The following is a 21,498-nucleotide window of genomic DNA, read 5'->3' as shown; positions in this document are numbered from 1 at the left end:
TTCTTTTCTTTTGTAGGAGAATTGATTATGGAGGTGGTCCACCATCATCTTATCATGCATACTAGCAAGTTTGGGATCCATTCTATATAGTTTTTGGGTGTGTACAGGTATCCTTTCATGGATCCACTTGATGTTTTTTCACTCTACCCCATCCTTATTGATGGAGTAAAAAATCACATTCTTGATGTGTGCCCATGGACGTCATGATATCTTGTGTACAACTCCATTACTGGTAAGTGTGTAAGGTCTTCTTTATTTCATCCAGGGTAAGGGGGATAGTGAACTCCATTGTTGTTGGCATGTGAACAATCTTATAGCATAGCTCTCGCTATGGTAGGCCCGATCTTGTTTCCTATCTTCTTGGAATTCTTGATGTGGCTATGTATCATGTATCCTCCAACCTCTTTCAACTTTTAGACCCAGTGGGAGAGTTTGATTGGGGTGACGTAATTTCCTCCAAGAGGTGGCTGACTTTTAGGGGCATTCCCCTTCTTGGTGGGAGTGACAACGAGTATCTCTATTTATAAATCAAATCCTAACATTTCTATCATGTGATGATTTGGAGCCAGCTCTAAAATTTGATATATTGGAAGTGAGTACTTGATAGGTAGAAATCACAGGGAAAGAAAGGCTACTATGGAGAGAAACAATGAAAAATGAGGGGGGACCACTCGTTTACATAGATGTTTGGTTGGGTACATAAATATACAAAGGATTTGATGAGGGGGGACCACTCGTTTACATAGATGTTTGGTTGGGTACATAAATATACAAAGGATTTGATGGGTATGTGGCTATGCATATACAAAATTGGAAGTAAGAACATGTTTACATAGGATTCGATGGGTATGTGGCTACATCATCGGGTACATGCATATATAGAGGATTCGATGGATATGTGGCTACATTATTGGGTATGTGCATGCATAGAAAATTGGGTGTAGGAATATCTGTACATAGATGGATAGTGTCCTTGGGAATGTGTGTGCACGTGTACATGTACATGGCTAGAGAAAGTGCTATGAGAATGTGCATAACTATAGAGAGGTGGGTATGTGCATGAATATGCCAATTGGAAACATGTATATCAACATGTGTGACATGCATGGCTATAATTTTGGGCTCTACAAACGTGGGTGGTTAGAGCTTTGGGTATGTACATAAATAGGGTTGTAGGAATGTATGTTCTTAGAGCTCTTTGTGAAAATTTTGCATAGTTTTCAAAAATTCTTATAGCATGTGTGTGTGGTTAGAGCTAATTGTCAAAATTTTGCATAGTTTTCAAAATTTTTATAGTATAAGTGTGCCTTTGCATACTTTTTTGGCATTCCGACACCTTTTCATTAAAAATTATAATATACCGACTAGGCCATGCATGAACTATGAAAGAAGCTTCACCTCCTTATTTAAACCCAAATTCACATGCGTACTTAACATACATGGAGTGAGTGCTATGAACCTTTCAAATTTTATCAATTTAGAGGAGAAAACGTTGTGCCCATGCAGTCATTGTTGCAAGTACCAAGTCGCCCGACATCGAAGAATTTACACGAGCATTCCAAAAAATGGGATGTATTTCCAATGGAGCACTTGCAACATCTACTTACTGTAGAAAACTTTCAAACAACAAGAATATTTACATTACATCATGGAAGGTCAGAATCAAGGACTTCAATTTAGAGCCTCGAAAAACAAATATAAAGGAGGTTCTTATGCAGCATGTCTATATGCACAAGGATCTTGTGCTTGGCAGAGATGATACATCATCCTTACCCCCACACAGATTAAATTGTAAGCCCCACTGACCTTCAATTTAATGCAATCTTGTTCTTCCTTATGTTTGCATTCTCTCATTCAAGTGTTCAATGTTTTGTGTGTGCAGATGTGTATCCCTCCTCCTATGAAGAGTGGCAACTAATTGAGTGTATCATCGGGATCATGAATGTGTTTCATGCACACATTGGGCAGCTGTAATATGAGCGGAGAAGTATAAGAAGCCTTTGCAGAGGCAGGCATTTTTTTAATGAACACTTATACTCTTTGTTAGATAGAAACAACAACATTGGGCATTTGGAGAAGCTGCCTCTCGATGGAGATTGGAGCTACATAGATTGCCCCATTCTCGATTCTTCTATTATAGAATCTATTAAAGAGCAAGATTTACAAAGATGTGCAAAAGCGATTACACTCTGCGAGGTAGTATACCCACACGGGCAGTGCAAATTGTCTTGTACGTTCCAATAACTATTTTTATGGAGTTATTCAATGCTTGTTAGGTGAAAATTTTAAAGACAATGTTTGTTTGTAGAAATTTAGAGCCTGGTTTCTTGGCTAAACTACTTGATGAGAGCTGGGACATGAAACCATAGAAGCCCATTGTGAGATCACATTAGACACAGTAAATGTTAAGTATATGATAGAAACACAGACATTCATCACGTCATTTTGGTACAGATGGTATCATTACATTAAAGGAGAACTAGTTATAATGCATCAAGAAGCTGCAATTTTGGAGCACAACAAGGTGATATATATTGAAGTTTATGATAAGGCCTCAACCTTGTTGATAGTAATTTCACTATATGAGCTATGTAATCTATTGCTTGAGGAAGGAAATTACAAATGAATGTATACATGAGCTCCCACCAGAATATCTTTTCTTTCATAATGGAAGAAATATGTTGTAGAGAAGAGAGAAGACAATTTTGTGTAAAGATTTGTAGAACAAAGTGAACATCATTCCTCTCTAGCTATAATTACCTTGTAATTTTAAGTAATAAACACTGATTGCTTTTTCAATAATAGAACATTAATATGAAGGATGATCAATCTCTAAAATTGGGAAAACACTTCAATTAGTTTTACCAAAACTGGTATAGATCTTACCCATTTCAATAAGTGTACATACTAAAAGAATCTCACTTTCTCAGAAAGAGTACAAATTTTTTCTATTGGCTTACATCAATTTTGTGAGGTTTAGGGTGAGGGTCAGTTCTATGTGAGGGGGGCTCTTCCTCAGTGTCTTTGTGACCTATAGGTACAGATCTATCTAGTTCTCTTTGTGTGGATTAGTAGTTTCTACTCTGTTTATGTAAGGTTTGAGCATCTCCCTAAGGCACATGTTGGTGGTGTTTAATTGTGTGTGGGTGTGTGTAGGTTTCTCTCTCTCACATATTGTGCATGTCTGTTTCACTCTAATATGCTCTCTTTCTCTTTAACTAAATGTTTATTTGTGTTTTTTTGTTTCAGCCAACAATAATAAGGACTTCTAAAGTCAAGACGCAACCTTCCCCACATAGTCTCAAAGGTAGGCTAAATGTAGCTATTCAAGCTTTACATTGCACATGATAGTTGAGTGCATAGAAGAAAGGATTTTTATAGATTCATTCCCTAAACTTGTAGATGTTTATTATGCTTTTATGCTTAGAATATAATACTCTCTATTTTAATTATTATGTGTATATACCTACTTTGTCATGTTTGTTAGAATCTTGAGATTTTTATATTACATTATTAGTTAAGGATGGGCATGTTCTTGAATGACCGACCGAAGTGCATGTTGGAGTGGATTTTTCATAGTAGGTTGCTTCACATCATGACATTACATTGGCTTTAACACCCCCTAATGAAGACCAAATTGAAAGTCCTGAGAATGTGAAGAAGCAAGCCATAAAGAAGTGAAAGTGCACTGATCCAAAACCTGATTCAACAAAACTCCCCAATAAGCACAAAAAATATTTTCGACCCGTTCTAGTGTCCCCAAGCCAACATGTTGCAAGAAATTATAGCGTTGCTACCATCTTACATTACATGTTTATAAATTTGAGACCAATTTCCATCTTGATCAAATTCTAAATGCTTTTCAAATCATTGTTCCAACAAACATCATATTTATGAAGTTGAAAAATCATGCAAAAGCTAACTCATATGTATATGAAAACTCACTCATTTGTATATTTCAAAAAGTGATTTACAACAAAGCTACATTGCAATGATCATCAGAGGGGGCAATGGCACACTGGGAGGTGGGAGATTGAGTAGGATATTTAGTAGGAGATTAGGAGGGCACTTCAAATGTGGGAGATTGCGAGGGCGTTTTCGATTATTATGCCACTGGTGGAATGGGAGCCTTGCCGCTGCGAACTTGGGAGGAATGACATTTTGTAACAAGGCAAGTGATTGTCTCTGCCAGCCCAAAATTGCCTAACATTAAAACTTGTATAGGATTCCACGATGGTGGACTCTACATAACAATATAAAGTTGGATAAGCATTTAATGTAGAATATATAAGAAAAACAATACTAATATAAGCATTTAATGTAGAATATATAAGAAAAACAATACTAATATAAGCGTATAATGCAAAATATATAAGAAAAAAAATACTAATTTAATAGAACCTATATCGTCTTATAGTAGCTGAAAAGATTTGTATATTTGAAAAATTATCTTGAGTCAAAGCCTCCCAAGCATTCAACATTTCCTTAACAAATCTAAAAAATAAGCTCATTAAATATTCCTTATTTAAAAGTTTTAATGGGTTGGAGTCGCCAATATTTCTAACAGAGAAACACTTACGATTCCAAGGACATTTTTGTGGGTAGCCTGCTACCATTGAGTTGGCTAAATAATAGACTCTGGTGCGAAGGTAAAAAAAGACCAAGCTCCAATGGATTCTGCAAAAACCTTAATTGCAAAAACCTTAAAGGCTTACAAAAAGATCATTAATGATTTTATCATGTATAAAAATTATACTATTAATTACATTTTGTGTGGTAAGCCAACAAAGCCACATGGAAGGGATCCATGTCAGCAGGGAACCAACATAGGATATCTAAAAAAGTGACATTTCGATCACACAAGTGTGTCGACAGTAGTGGGTCCAATAGAAGCACACAACTCTGCATTGGGAATGGCAGATTTTCTATAATCATTCTACAAGAAAAGAAACAGATCAATCCTGAAGGATGAAAATAAGTTAAGATTATACAAATATCAAAATCAGAGCCATCTAACACATCTATAGACAAAGATGGTGACAAACTGAAGAAAAATAAAAATTGTACCTATTGTAGGAAACTAGGTTATTACATTAATGAATGCAGAAAGAGGCTAGAGAAGGAGAAAAAGAAAGAATCAGGTTTGGCAGCTGCGGTAGATGCAACAGCATCTACCATAGAAAAAGGAAAATATGAAAATTATTCCCATGATGATTGGGCCTTCATTATACAATACAATTTTGACTCCTTACGTAAGGATGTTTGCATGGAAGTTATAGATGTCCATGTCCATTGCTTTGATAGTGGTGCTAACAAGAACATTACTTATCATTATAGCTTGTTCTTGTCACTTGAATGTGCTCCAGAGGAAAATATTATCACATGTGCAAAAAACTCCTCATATCATGTAAAAGAAGTTGGTAAAGTTGTTCTCACTATTGCAAATGGTGGAAAAATCATTCTTTTAGATGTATTGTATGTGCCGAGAATCACAAAATACTTGTTATCTGTTTTCGTCATTACTAAGGTAGGCTTAGTAGTTCAATTCATAGACAACAAATGCACAATTCATGATCGGTAATGGCAATACTATTGTTGCTTATGGTACATTATGTCATGGTCTTTACAAGCTAGAAGCATATGAAAGACATAAAATGCTATATGTATAGTTTCTACCAAAAAGGCAATGGATGATGCAAAGTTGTGGCATGCACACTTTGGTAACTTGAACTTTCGTAGTTTGTTACATTTGCATAAGCATGGCATGGTGTGCGACCTACCACATCTTAAGGACCCTATAAAGCATGAATGTTAGGGCTATATTCTTGGAAATATGCAGCGAAGAGCATCGCTTCCCAAATATAGTTCAATTCAAGCTGTGTAGAAATTATAGCTAATACACAGTGATGTATGCGGTCTAATGAGGACACCTTCTATTGGGACTACCTCTAACTAGAATAAGAAACACTTATGAAAGACCAAGAAACACGATTGAGTCTGTAACCTTGCGTCGATAGTTTTGCAAAATTGTTACATCATGTGGAGAAAATGCAAAAAATCTGGTTTCTTGCATAACCTATAAGTTAATTTCAAAACTGCGAGAAATTGCAGCGCCTCTTCTTTCTGTGCATCCAGGTCATCCAGCAATTGTTGTCTTTGAGCCCTTTAGTGTAGAGCTTCAAGCTGTTCAGTTGCTTGCTGTTCAGTTGCTTGCTGTTTAGCCATTTATTCTCTCTGTGTTGGTCTACCGCTCACTTTCGAGCCAAAATGTGAGTGTCCTACTCATGGGCCACTTATTCTATTGTCACTCCTCTTCTGAGGGGAGGGATCTCTAGGATATTTCTCATTTGTGAATCAAGAATAAGGAGAGGAGACAAGAGACTATCGTATCTATAGCGCACTCGTCGCCGAAGCGAGTGCATGTCTGTCTGTGACAGTCACATGATGTGCATGCACTGCTAGGATGTAGCTTTCTTGGAAAAAATCAATCATTAAATCCTTTGCTACTTCTTGAAGACAGGAGAGGGCTGAGGGCTGCCATCGTGCTTGGAGTCAATAATGTTCATAAATGCCATGAATGAGTCTTGGGAAAGGCATCTTGGTGATGCATAACTGCATACATTTCATTCCCTATCTACGCTCTTTCATCATGCCACGGTAATGGTAAATCCTTCTTTATCTCAAGCTTTCATGTAATTTGGAGGGCTTTGAGGACGAAGCCATCTTCTTTGCTACACTGGGGTCACCGGCAATGATTTTATATTCACGTGATCACAATTTTTTTGTGTTAATAACATGTGTTAACATGTTAACATGTTCCCAAAAAAGCCGGTGGGAGGTTCCCTGGTAACCTGCTAAAATCCTGCCGAGATTTTTGCAATACCTGGTAGTCCCGTTGGGAATATTAAAACCCCGGCGGGCCCCGTCGGGGTCGTCATTTAGCTCGGCGGGCTACATTTTTGTATATATACGAGCCCGGGGGTCCCTTTGGGAGTTCATTGTTGACAGTATACACAGGTAATGACAGTTGTGGGTGTGTGTGTCTGTGTGGGTGTGTGGGTGTGTGTGTGTTCGTGCGGCCAGTCGCCCATGGTGGTTGCAATGCGCAGCAGGATGTGGGTGGTCCGCCACACGAGGGGTGTGTGTGTGTAAGGCCATTCTTCAGAATGGTGCTTATCGTGGGGCACATAATCGGTAACGCGGCTGGTTTGTGTCCTATGGTAAGTATGGCATGCCGTAGCGGTACAAGTCGGTAACGCGGCAAGCATAGTATCGTTATGGCGATGTCACCTTCCCTTCCCTTCCCTTTGTCAAATGCGGGCATATGGTCGGTAACGCGGACAATGTATGTCCGTATCCTATTCATATTCCCATAGATTCGGGCGGCATTTTGTCGTTAACGCGGCAAGTTGGTGTCGTTCGTTAGTGCATATATGGTTTTTTTGCATATTGCGGTATTTGATCGTTAATGCGGTTGGAAAATTATCGTAAATTTGCTTGATACGGCTTGTATTGTTTTTATTGTGTGTGATCCATGCGATACTTGGTTGGTAACGTGGCATGAGTATTTCATGGATCAAAGTTTATATCATATTTTCTTTAAGTTTAATTTCATGATGTCGTGACTCGTAAAAATGAATATCTCTCTCTCTCTCTCTCTCTCTCTCTTCCTCCCCCCTCTCTCTCTCTCTCTCATGATACACTTCACAACTCTCTCTCTCTCTCTCTCTCTCATGATACACTTTACAACTCTCTCTCTCTCTCTCTCTCTCTCTCTCTCTCTCTCTCCCTCTCTATCACGATAGGTGTGTAGATGAGGAGTTCTTTTTTTTTTCTCTTAAAATATACATAATCCCTAATAAATTACCTTTTCTCCCTCTATTTTCTTAAAATATAAAGCAATACTAAACATTATTTTCCTCTCTTTAGGAACTCACAAAACTATTGAAAATGTCATCTAATGTTTCCTCTCTCTCTATCTGTCTCACGACTCTCTCTCTCTTCCTCCCCCCCCTCTCTCTCTCTCTCTCATGATACACTTCACAACTCTCTCTCTCTCTATCTCGATACACTTCACAACTCTCTCTCTCTCTCTCTCTCTCTCTCTCTCTCATGATACACTTGACAACTCTCTCTCTCTCTCTCTCTCTCTCTCTCTCTTTCTCTCTCTCTCTCTCTCTGTCACGATAGGTGTGTAGATGAGGAGTGCTTTTTTTTCCTCTTAAAATAATCCCTAGTAAATTACCTTTTCTCCCTCTATTTTCTTAAAATATAAAACAATACTAAACATTATTTTCCTCTCTTTAGGAACTCACAAAACTATTAAAAATGTCATCTAATGTTCCCTCTCTCTCTATCTGTCATGCCTCTCTCTCTCTTTCTCCCCCCCTTTCTCTCTCTCATGATACACTTCACAACTCTCTCTCTCTCTCTCTCTCTCTCTCTCTCATGGTAGGTGTGTAGATGAGGAGTGCAACATGTATGCACTTGATAAGTAATGATAAGTAATGATGCACTTGTTGCGGTTGTCTTACGTTCGATAATGTATTGCATGATGTTGAGTTCAGTAATATTGTTTGATATTTCGTTTTTGTTTGATCATTGATAAGTAATGATACACTTGTTGCGGTTGTCTCACGTTTGATGATGTATTGCATGATGTTGATTTCAGTAATATTATTTGATATTTCATTTTTGTTTGATCAGTGAAGTAATGATACACTTGTTGCAGTTCTCTCACGTTTGATGATGTATTGCTTGATGTTGATTTCAGTAATGTTGTTTAATATTCTGTTTTTGTTGTGTTTAGTGATATTTGCTAGATTTGCGAGGACGACCACCATGCTTTCCCTTGAAGAGCGTAAAATCGTTCTACGAGCAATTCGCATTGAAGTAGTCATTGCAGTGTCACAATGTTCAGAAGACATCGTCAAAAAGATCAATGAGTCTGAGATACTCATGCGAGATCTATTAGAGCAGATATGGGAAAATGCACAGCGGGCGGCGACTTCGAAGTGGAGGCAACGCTAAGTTGCTTGATAGACAAAAGATAGCAGACTTCAACCATCAACATATAACAAACTATTTTGGGGAGCATGCGTGTAGCATGCAATGATCTTAGAGATGCTACCCCGCCTGAAGCTAATATGCATCGTCTACAGTTATGGGACGCTATATGGAGCGAGCAAAGAGCCAAGAGTAAGCGCATGAAGGTGCTGGATGTAGAGTCACTCCCCAAAAGAGTGCGCATTGCCCAGGACGTCGCTGCAACGTCCAGCCAGCCATATGCAAGTGGGACGGGTGCCATTAATCGCACAATCTACAATTCTATGTGCACACACCTCATTGGCATCCCGCACGAGGCTCTGCTCGAAGGGCGAACAATAAGCTCTAGTGTTTTTGGCACAATAAAAGAGTATACAGTTAGAGGTATATCATTTTTGCCAGAGCACATTACTTTTTGTGGAAAGCACTACAAAGGAGAAGGCAGCGCCAAGTTTGAGAGCTTCCAGGCAGAGCAGGGCATGCAAGTTCTACACCCATCAATTGTCAGGTGTATTGCCTTCACAAAAGAATCTCGTTGGATCACTATTTTCCCATACTATAATGGCGGCTCGCTTGGTGATACTCTTCTGAAGGTCCCCTTCAGATTCAGTGAGTTTACCAGAGCAATTTTCCGTTTGGATCAAGGATTGGATCGAGGATGGAGAAAATCCCCGCCCGATAATATTCCTTTAAGTCATCTAGAACTTTCTAAAATAAAACAAATAGTAATAACCATGCCACATATTATGCATGCCCTGGTGGAAGGCCTAGCGGTAGCACATTTGGCAGGAATTGTACATATCGACCTACATCCATTCAATGTAGTGTTGGATTTTACAAAAGAGTTGAAGCCACGCGTAGGTATTATCGATTGGGGGTTATTGATCAGAGTGCCCAAAAAACGGATGTCTCTCAATTTTGTATTTGAAGCAGACAAGAACCCTGAGAAGGTGGCACAGGCAGTCTCCTACGTAGACAGAGAGTGAAATAAACGGCCGTGGATAGCCCCGGAAATTTATGATCCGGTTTTGGCAGATGCATACACTCCTACATCTGATGTTTTTGCTTTAGGGTATTTATTACAAATTTTATATGACTTTTGGGAGAAAGTACAAGAGTTCCTACGATAAAGTTACCATGGATACTATTATTTATAGAGTCAAAAATTGGATGTGTCTACCTAATCGCGATGAGCGAAAATCTGTTTTGCAAGTAGCAAAATTTTTTAGATCACTAAATACTGACCCGACGAGGGCACAACGTCCTCTTATAGAGCTATTGGTGTCATTCACCCCAATTTTGTAATTTAACAGTATCAGCAGATTTAGTTTCAAGAATGGCTCTTTGTTTGTCTCTCTTCAAAATTTGATATCTGCGCTGTCGTGCCATGGCACGTCTAAACCATGCATGTGAGGCCATTAAATATAAATCTAGATGCATGGGATTAAGTGCCATGACTTGAGTCATTTTATGATGCCTATGTACATATGTTCATATTGTAAATGAGGTTCAATAAGACGAGCTGAGGCTGAGCCAGGTCTCGAAGCCTCTGTACATAAATGTGGTGTGAATCATGGAGTTTTTATGCTTATGGTAAACCTTGAGGTAGCACGAATTATCAATGAACCAAAAGCAGCATCACTTTCTTATGGGGCTGACAAGAAAGAGGGATTAGTTGCAGTTTTTGATCTTGATGGAGGCACAAGAAAGACTGAAGTACCAGCAACTGATCACTTCTAGAGAGGGAGTAGATAATATGGTTGAAGATGCATCCATGCAAAATGGCATTATGAACGTTTCTTCTGGGATGGTAGAAGCTTTAAAAGATGCTAGCATTGCAGAGACCTGCCCTGGGGAGATACGTGGCACATTAATTTCCATGAAAGAGGCCTTCATAGTTTTGGGAATGTTGCTTGGATATCTTATTGGGTATCTAGATTGATACGGTGGGAGGATGGCGGATCATGTATGGCATCGGTGCACCTATTGCCTTGATAATGGCGGTGGGCATGTGGTGGCTACCTCCATCACCACGTTGGATACTGCTTTGTGCTTGCAAAGGAAAAGGAGATGTGGAGTCATCACAAGAGAGAGCTGCTGTAGCCATCTGCTGGTTGAGAGGAAACGATGTTGATGAAGTTGTAGTTTCACATCAAATGCAGGAAACCTTGCTATCTTTGCAGCTTGTACAGGATGAAGTGAGCTTCTTGGAGATCTTTAGGGGCACCAGTCTGAAAGCTTTAATGATAGGTGGTGGCCTTGTGTTGTTCCAACAGATCAGTGGCAAGTGTTCTTTATTATGCTGCATCAATTTTCCAGAGCGCAGGATTTTCTGCTGCTTCTGATGCCTCAGGGTGGTGTCTTGCGTGGGGAAAATACGAAGGCATTGTTCTTCAAAAATTGGAATATCCAAATTTTAAGCTAAAAAAGGGGCACAACGTATTTTTCATTTTGGGAAACGTGAATTTTTGGCTGCAAAAGGCAATTCTGCCCGAATTCCCTGCGGGAAATAAAAAAAGAACGAGGCAGCGCACATATTAGGAAGAAGGGGGGGTCATTTTTTTTTCTATGTATAGAGCTTGGAGTTTCTCTCTTATGCAGTCATGGTGTTTTCTTATCAAAAGTGGGCTTCTAGGGGTTCGATGTAATGAGTAGAGGGAGCTCTATAACATATACAAACTTGGAAAAATTGCAGTTTTTTTTAGAAACGAAGAGTGGTTATAGCTTGTAAATAAGCTTGTCTTCATCAAAATGGAAAAAGCGCAGTTTTCTACATGGCTAGAAGCTATAAAATCAGCATTTTTATGTTTTCAATGAAGAAAGAGATGATCAAAACGAGTGCATGTTTCTGCTGTGGGGAGGCGGATGCGTTTCTATGTGTGAGCTGCAATGATGGACGCCTCACTTTGCAGGAAGGAGAGAACTAAACGCACCAGCATCATTTTTATTGCATGAATGTTTCTGAAGACGGGAGAGCAGTTGTGCGTGTATTGTTCGTGGAGGGACTCTTCTGTAACAAGAAACCAGAGAGTGTTTTTTGCTGTGATGGTGCTGAGTATGAGAGCCTTGAAAGTAAATGCATGAAGAGGAGCGCGTGAAGAGTAGATGGCCAAAGAGATGCAGAGCAGCAACATGGTGTTCATCACACGAAGGAACCGTGAGGATCTACATGTAGTTGGTGTGCTATAGTGAAATGTAGAGCCTCACTTTTTTTTTAAAGAGAAGAAATTGTGGGTTATCATTATACAAGGATGTCTATAATGATACTTGGCTGGCCCAAGGTGGAAATTGTTACTGCAAGGATCATAGGAACACAATACCATGTGGAGTTGGGTTTTGGAACCATATGATGGTTGGCCATGAGTCTTGGATGTATATGCCATGAGTTGATTTTCTGGAGTGCAAAAAACTATGAGATGTTTTTCTAGGGTTTGATGTTTTGAGTTTTATGATAGGTTATAATGTTATCAACCTTGGATTTTGGTTTGAACCATGATGCTTATGATGGTTTTTGGTACAACTCATATGTCTTGCTGAGATTTGGTATGTAAATATTATGGTTCCACCTTCTGCTCGTGGTGCCCCTTGAAGAGATATATATTCTGTTTCCTTGCTGGGATTTTTAACGACTCTCACAGCCAGAAGTCTCGCACTTGCCCAGCAATATCGCCCACGTCACGACAGCATTGGTGAACCTGACGTGAAACTGCTGGGGTGAGAGTTAGTGGTGAAATACACAGTGCAAGCTATGGCTGAGAATCCTGAGGGACAACTGAGGGACAGGGGGTTCGTTTTGACCCTGGGGTTATGCAAATGTTTCAGATGTTTACTATGTATATGCAACAGCAGCAAAAGCGACTGAGAGGGCAAATTTCCACGACTAAAGCACTGTAGTCAATCGTGAAAAAGGTGGATCAATTTGATGGTAAAGACATCACAAAGTACCTGTGCAATTACATAGGAAATGGAGCTAAACAGGGTGATTGAGGAGGATATGGTTTGAAGCTTTGAGCTAGTATGTGTTCCCGAAATAAGAGAGCGTATAAGACAGCACATGGTGGCGAAAATTGGGAGGAGTTCAAGCTTGCTTTGAAGGATGATTATTTCATGGAGGATTCCGAGCGGGTGACCAAGCGAACTTTCTTGGAGTGGGTTACAAAACCAAAATTAGAATTTCTGCCACACAGAGTTGCTAAGAGAGTTTGAGAAGCGCTATGCCCAGCTGTCAAGGATAAAGCGCACAACCTTAGACAGGGAGAAAGCAGAGCTCTTCTTACAAGCAGCTGGGAAAGATCTCCAAGAAAAACTGGAAATTCTCCTTGAGGATAAGGATACGGAGCAAGGGTTAAAGAATGATTGGAATGACGTCGAGGATGCGGTCACCAAAGCGACAGCGAAGGAGGGATAAAATGGTGATGAGCTCGGCAACTCCTATAACTGTTACCCCAGAGAATCTACCAAAACCTGCTGCTGCAATCCTAAAGGTAGAAGGGCCGATGGATGAGCTTATTAAGGGCATACGAGACCTAAAGTTGAAGATGTCCAAAATTGAGGAAAAAGGGCTACCATTAGGGCAGGCTTCTATACAAAAGCCCCAAAGCAAGGAAGGGTTTACATTCAGATGTATATGGTGTGATGACCCAGAACATGCGAAAAAAGACTGTGCCAGCTATAAGGAAGCCCTCAGAAACCAACTTGTATTTTTCAAAGATGGAAAAATCCACCTTACAGAGATTGGTCTTCCCTTAAACACAAACTTTGGAAAAGGAGGGATGAAAAAATTGGTTGAAGATATGGCTGCCAGCCATACCATCTCTATGGTTGAGGCAGCAACCTATGGGTTAAAGGCCAGTCAATCAAAGCAAGAATCTGAGAAGGATGAAGACTATGAGAATGAAGATTTTTGGCCATCAACAATGGAGCTAATTGCGTCAAAGAAGGTGTCTAAGCAGGCTTTGCATGAGGCAGGAGACTGTATACGTCTTGAGACTAGCTGGGAAGAACCTGCGGATTCTCTATCTGTTCATGCCTATATTGCAAAATGCCAGAATAATGAGACACAGGTTGAGGAAAAGCGTAAGAGGGAAAATGAGGAAGGAGGGCCATCAAAAAGGGTCACCCGTGGTAGTGGAAAGAAGGACCCTGGGCCATCACATGTGCCTCCGCGCCGCAAAACCAGCCTCCACAGGAAGTATCATTGGAAGAAGCGCCAGCAAAGATGAAGCATGAGAAGGAGAAGGGTAAAGGGAAAAGTCCGCTCTACAAGCTCCAATCCGATATTGAAGCCGCAACGGACCTCACAAAGGTGCTAGAAGAGAGGATTCTAAACAGTAGGGTGGAATTACACTAGGGGAAGTTGGGGATTGCAAAGAAAGAATTCCATGATGAGATAATTGATATTATACGAAGGAAAAGATAGTCCATAATTGAATCTATTCCATCACAGGGGGAGACAAGCACTTCCAAGACTCATGGAGGAGTACAGGTACAACAAAAGGAAGAGAGAGAGAATGTGGTGGAATGCAGTCACTCTACTGGAGGGGCACGACAAGTGCGCTTTATGGATGAGGGTGATGAAAAAGAAGTTCTTGCAAGAAGTCATTACTCCAGGAACCATTGGGCAAGGGCCACCACTGAATCCCTTGTCAAGATAGGAGACTTGGAAGAGCTGTATGTCGCTCTAATCGACCATGGGTCTGAAATAAATCTTATGGCTAAAAACCTCTACAACAAATGTAAGTGGCCAATGGATGTAGATCACGGGTGGATGATTAAGGCGGCTAATAACTCATCTAGAGAGCTCTATGCAGCCTGTCCAAATGTAAGGGTAACTATAGGGGATGTGAAAGATGACCAGAACTTCTTCGTCTCCAGGAGATGTCATCGTATCCCCTTATCCTTGGGCAACCCTATATTACAGTTGTGAGGATGGAGACAAAAGTCTTGGACGATGGCTCGGCGTATGCGAGAATAAGGAGTAAAGATGGCAAGAAAGCTGTTCAGTTCTTGTTGACAGTTTGCATCATCAACCATGAAAGGAACCGTGAGTCTCTTCGAGAACAGTCACTCCAAAAGATAAATAGAGAATTCATGAACTACAGGGAGATGAGGGATTTTGGCCAGGTGCCATTGTAAAGCGGGATTGCAATGGTACAAGGGGCAATGAGTTCTCGCAGGACTCAATCAATGTAAATAACTTTTCAGCAAACTTTCAGAGATTCTCTAGCTATGGGTCAATAGTCTTTGTAAAAAGCAAGGATTTGAAGCGTGGTATACGTCGATATGTACAAAATGTACAAAAAAGTCTTGAGCAGTGTGGTCTTTTGGAGAAAAATGAGTTTATTTCAGGTGTGCTTGACGAGGTGTCATTTGTGGATACTATGGGTGAGCTTTTTGCCATGGAAAGCACATGCTTACAGGGTGGGAATGAGATGGTAAAAGTGTCATTTGTGGGGATGTATGATATAATCCGGGAATTTGAGGGAATGGAATGTAAAAAAATGTATTGTGAGATGGATGCTCGTGTTGATACAAAACAAAGTATAAAACGGTTGCAAAGAAGGTGAGACCAGTTAACTGCCTTGCCCCTGCCACCAGAAAGCAAGGAGAAGATAGATGAAGCCTCTATGCAACCGAATCTCAGAGATCTGAAGAAAATTGGGCATAAGTTTACACAGGAAACCCTAAAAGAGCTGAAGATCGTCGGTGACAAGGATTTCCTGTTACCAGTTGAAAAGGAATGCTTTGGGGAGATGCTTGTAAAACATGGGAAGGCCTTTGCTTTTCAGCCGCATGAGATAGGCTGTGTTGATCCAAGCGTAATAGCGCCAATGGTGATCTTCACTGTTCCACATGTGCCCTGGAACCTGCGGGGCCGATTCCAGTACCAAAAGCTCTCTTGCCAAAGCTGATGGAATTACTAAAAGAAAAGATCAGGATGGGAATTTTGGAGCCATCATGCGCTCCATACTCTAACAGGTGGTTTATCGTGCCAAAGAAAAATGGAGCATTGCACTTCATTCAAGACATGCAACCTGTAAACAAGGTCACAATCAGGAATGTGGGAACAGGTCCGATTGTGGACGAGTTTGCAGAAGCATTTGTAGGGAAAGCTATATACTCTATGGGTGATCTGTATTCGGGATATGATCAGTTCCAGCAGCTGGATATACAAAGCAGGGACATGACCACAATGAAAACTCCTTTGGGTTTGGTAAGGATGTGCACCTTACCACCACAGGGAGCCACCAACTCAGTGGCGCATATGATGAATGGAATGAATAAAGTCTTACGAGACTTCATACCACAAATAGCTATGCCTTTTCTGGATGATGTGCCCATAAAAGGCTGTGATGAAAAAGATAAAGATGGGGATTTGGATTCGAAAGGGTGCCGCAAGTTTGTGGCAAATCATATAAAAGATTGTGATAAAATTCTATCCAGGCTTGAAGAGGTGAATCTTAATTTGTCTAGATTGAAATTAGTGTTTGGGGTTGGTGAAGTACTAATCGTGGGGCATCTTTGTAGTACTAATGGGCACAGACCTTGTCCAGCCAAGATAGATGCGATACAAAGGATGAAAGAGATATGCATTAATGTTACAGAGGTGAGGATATTTCTTGGTGCATGTGTCTTTTATGTTATATGGATCCCACATTATGCACATGTAGCAGATCCTCTCTACCAACTTTTGAGGAAAAATCAGAGATTTTTATGGAGTGCTGCACATATTAAAGCTATGCGGAAGCTGAAATGTCTGCTCCAATCATCACCTACTCTAAGGAAGGTAGATTATGAGTGTGGTAGGCCTGTGATTGTAACAGTTGATACTAGTTCTACTGGGATAGGATGGGCAGTAGGGCAAGATGATGGGGATGATCACAGGTATGTAATCAGGTTTGGAGCAAAGGTACTAAGCATTTGCCAGCGAAATTATCCACGGATCAAGAGGGAGTTATGGGGAGTAGTCACTGCCTTAAAATGTGAAAAAAAATATCTCATTGGGGCGTCCGTGCTTGTGGAAACTGACTGCTTGCCACTCCTTGGGATGATTACAAGCTGCACCACTCCAGATATCGCTATGCTCAGGTGGATTGCCTATATCAAGTCACTAAATCTTGAGTTTGAGCATATTGCAGGGAAGGATAACCCAGTTGCAGATATGCTATCGAGAGCCAGGTATGAAGATGAAGAAGGGATGATTAGTGACACTGATGATGTAGGCACAAAGTTCTATACTACTACACATGCAGAAGAGAACCATGTTTGCTTATCAAATGCACTTGAGTCTTTTACTGAGGAAATGTATGAAGGAGATTGGCTGCTTATTGGCCAATACTTGAGTACCTTGACAAGGCAGGAAAATTGGTTTGACTTAGAATTCAAGAGAATCCGCAGAAAGGCATATGGGTATTTTCTAAAGAATGGGTACCTGTGGAAGCATCCTAAGCAGAGGAATACTATGCTGCAGAGAGTTATATGTGATAAAGAGACTCAACGAAAGCTCATGAAAGAATTCCATGAGAGTCTCTAGACTGGACATCGAAGTGTGTGGGCCACCTTTACCAAAATAAAGGAAAGATATTGGTGGAAAGGAACGTACAAGGATGTATCCCAATATGTAGAAACATGCATGGTATGTCAAATGTACTTGAATGTGCGACATCGTGATGGCCTGCAACCAACCTACCCACCTGCCATGCACTACAAATGGGTAGTGGATCTAGTTACAATGCCCTTGGGAATCTGGCAGATGCGGTACGTAGTACTTGCAAGAGAAGACCTGACAAATCAGGTGGAAGGGCGTGCTCTTAGAACAAAGAGCACGGAAACAGTATGCAAAATTTCTCTTGGAAGATGTGATTTGCCAGTATGGTTGTGTTGGGAAAATAACAACTGACAGGGGTGAGCTAGATGTTGAAGAAGCAAGGGAATTATTTTCTAGAATTGGCATCAAACATGTGCTTACAACCCTGAGGGCAATGGTAAAAGCGAGCGAGGACATCCTCCAATCATTAAAGCTTTGGCTAAGGCATGCAGCGGAAGAATACGGGAGTGGCCAAGGCTGCTACCATATGCTTTATGGGCTGACCGTACAACTCATAGCTCAGTGACAGGATACATGCCTGCAGAATTAATGTATGGTCAGAAGCCGGTAATGCTAGTTGAAGAAGTAGTCCCAACTTGGAATGTATTACCCTGGGTGGAAGAATTGAGCAGGGAAGACCTCCTTGCATTGTGAATGAGGTAGTTGGAGAGAAGGCCTGAAGATGTAGAGCTTGCTAAAGCTCGTTTGAAAGATGCAAGATTGAAAAATAAAGAAAGATAGAAGACACAGACTCCGGCCAAAACCCATTGAAGAAGGTGATTGGGTCCTAATGTATGATAGTAGTCTTGAAAACCAGTTCACTATGCAAAGGAAGTTTACAAAAAGATGGTTTGGCCCTTACATTGTCAAGCATGTGCATGGAAATGCCACGTATACCCTATGTGAGCTTGATGGAACAGAGATAAAGAATCTTGTATAGCAGGAAAAAGGATCAAGATGTTTAAAAGAAGGCATGACAGTGATCCTTTTGATTCACAGGAGACTCAAGATGAGAGGCTTGATAGTGATAGCATGGATATGGTTGAAGAGGAAGAGGATGATCTTCCTGGTAATGTAGAAGATGAAGACAACATCCGGATATATGTGGATCTTAATGATGACTTGGCACATACCGGAGGATGTGCAGGTTTAGAGGGGGCGGATGTCGTGCCATGGCACGTCTATGGTGTGAAACCATGCATGTGAGGCCATTAAATATAAATCTAGATGCATGGGATTAAGTGCCATGACTTGAGTCATTTTATGATGCCTATGTACATATGTTCATATTGTAAATGAGGTTCAATAAGACAAGCTGAGGCTGAGCCAGGTCTCGAAGCCTCTGTACATAAATGTGGTGTGAATCATGGAGTTTTTATGCTTATGGTAAACCTTGAGGTAGCACGAATTATCAATGAACCAAAAGCGGCATCACTTTCTTATGGGGCTGACAAGAAAGAGGGATTAGTTGCAGTTTTTGATCTTGATGGAGGCACAAGAAAGACTGAAGTACCAGCAAAACTGATCACTTCTAGAGAGGGAGTAGATAATATGGTTGAAGATGCATCCATGCAAAACTGATCACTTCTAGAGAGGGAGTAGATAATATGGTTGAAGATGCATCCATGCAAAATGGCATTATGAATGTTTCTTCTGGGATGGTAGAAGCTTTAAAAGATGCTAACATTGCAGCGACCTGCCCTGGGGAGATATGTGGCACATTGATTTCCATGAAAGAGGCCTTCATAGTTTTGGGAATGTTGCTTGGATATCTTATTGGGTATCTAGTGGTTGATACGGTGGGAGGATGGCGGATCATGTATGGCATCGGTGCACCTATTGCCTTGATAATGGCGGTGGGCATGTGGTGGCCACCTCCATCACCACGTTCGATACTACTTTGTGCTTGCAAAGGAAAAGGAGATGTGGAGTCATCACAAGAGAGAGCTGCTGTAGCCATCTGCCGGTTGAGAGGAAACGATGTTGATGAAGTTGTAGTTTCACATCAAATGCAGGAAACCTTGCTATCTTTGCAACTTGTACAGGATGAAGTGAGCTTCTTGGAGATCTTTAGGGGCACCAGTCTGAAAGCTTTAATGATAGGTGGTGGCCTTGTGTCGTTCCAACAGATCACTGGACAACCAAGTGTTCTTTATTATGCTGCATCAATTTTCCAGAGCGCAGGATTTTCTGCTGCTTCTGATGCCTCAGGGTGGTGTCTTGCGTGGGGAAAATACGAAGGCAGTGTTCTTCAAAAATTGGAATATCTGAATTTTAAGCTAAAAAAGGGGCGCAGCGTATTTTTCATTTTGGGAAACGCGAATTTTTGGCTGCAAAAGGCAATTCTGCCCGAATTCCCTGCGGGAAATAAAAAAAGAACGAGGCGGCGCACATATTAGGAAGAAGGGGGGGTCATTTTTTTTTCTATGTATAGAGCTTGGAGTTTCTCTCTTATGCAGTCATGGTGTTTTCTTATCAAAAGTGGGCTTCTAGGGGTTCGATGTAATCAGTAGAGGGAGCTCTATAACATATACAAACTTGGAAAAATTGCAGTTTTTTTTATAGAAACGAAGAGTGGTTATAGCTTGTAAATAAGCTTGTCTTCATCAAAATGGAAAAAGCGCAATTTTCTACATGGCTAGAAGCTATAAAATCAGCATTTTTATGTTTTCAATGAAGAAAGAGATGATCAAAACGAGTGCATGTTTCTGCTGTGGGGAGACGGATGCGTTTCTATGTGTGAGTTGCAATGATGGACGCCTCACTTTGCAGGAAGGAGAGAACTAAATGCACCAGCATCATTTTTATTGCATGAATGTTTCTGAAGACGGGAGAGCAGTTGTGCGTGTATTGTTCGTGAAGGGACTCTTCTGTAATAACAAGAAACCAGAGAGTGTTTTTTGCTGTGATGGTGCTGAGTATGAGAACCTTGAAAGTAAATGCATGAAGAGGAGCGCGTGAAGAGTAGATGGCCAAAGAGATGCAGAGCAGCAACATGGTGTTCACGAAGGAACCGTGAGGATCTACATGTAGTTGCGTGCTATAGTGAAACGTAGAGCCTCACTTTTTTTTTTAAAGAGAAGAAATTGTGGGTTATCATTATACAAGGATGTCTATAATGATACTTGGCTGGCCCAAGGTGGAAATTATTATTGCAAGGATCATAGGAACACAATACCATGTGGAGTTGGGTTTTGGAACCATATGATGGTTGGCCATGAGTCTTGGATGTATATGCCATGAGTTGATTTTCTGGAGTGCAAAAACCTATGAGATGTTTTTCTGGGGTTTGATGTTTTGAGTTTTATGATAGGTTATAATGTTATCAACCTTGGATTTTGGTTTGAACCATGATGCTTATGATGGTTTTTGGTACAACTCATATGTCTTGCTGAGATTTGGTATGTAAATATTATAGTTCCAGCTTCTACTGTTGGTGCCCCTTCAAGAGATATATATTCTGTTTCCTTGCTAGGATTTGAAACGACTCTCACAGCCAGAAGTCTCGCACTTGCCCAGCAATACCGCCGACGTCACGACAGCGCACTGTTTGAAATATTTTCTCATTGAGTCTTTGTAATATCTCTCTCCTCTTGTGGTGTTTAAGTTTATGTTTTCTCTTCAAAATTTGATGTGTGCGCATTGTTTGAAATATTCTTTGAGTCAAGTGGATATTTCTCATTGAGTCTTTGCAATTCATATCTCATCTTGTGGTGTTAAACTTTAAGTTTTTGAGGGTAATGGTCAATTTATCTTACGTTAATCTTTATAGTTCATTAAAATCCTAAAGTCATTTACGTTCATGCAGATATGGCAGAAGCACAAGCAAACGACCATCCAGAGTTAGCCAAGAAGGCATATGAGCG

The 21,498-nt window shown here is 40.6% G+C and overlaps 1 pseudogene; it reads left to right on the top strand.

Moving 5' to 3' along the window:
• Nucleotides 1-19,239: 19,239 nt before the first annotated feature.
• Nucleotides 19,240-20,031, top strand: LOC147628707 (D-xylose-proton symporter-like 3, chloroplastic pseudogene; annotated as a pseudogene).
• The last annotated feature ends 1,467 nt before the right edge of the window (nucleotides 20,032-21,498 follow it).

This window comes from Cibotium barometz, chromosome 19 (genome assembly GCF_041138505.1).
Source record: "Cibotium barometz isolate CiBa-2024 chromosome 19, ASM4113850v1, whole genome shotgun sequence".
Classification (NCBI taxonomy): domain Eukaryota; kingdom Viridiplantae; phylum Streptophyta; class Polypodiopsida; order Cyatheales; family Cibotiaceae; genus Cibotium; species Cibotium barometz.
Note: the sequence above shows the minus strand (reverse complement) of the source record. Positions and strands in the feature narration are given on the sequence as shown.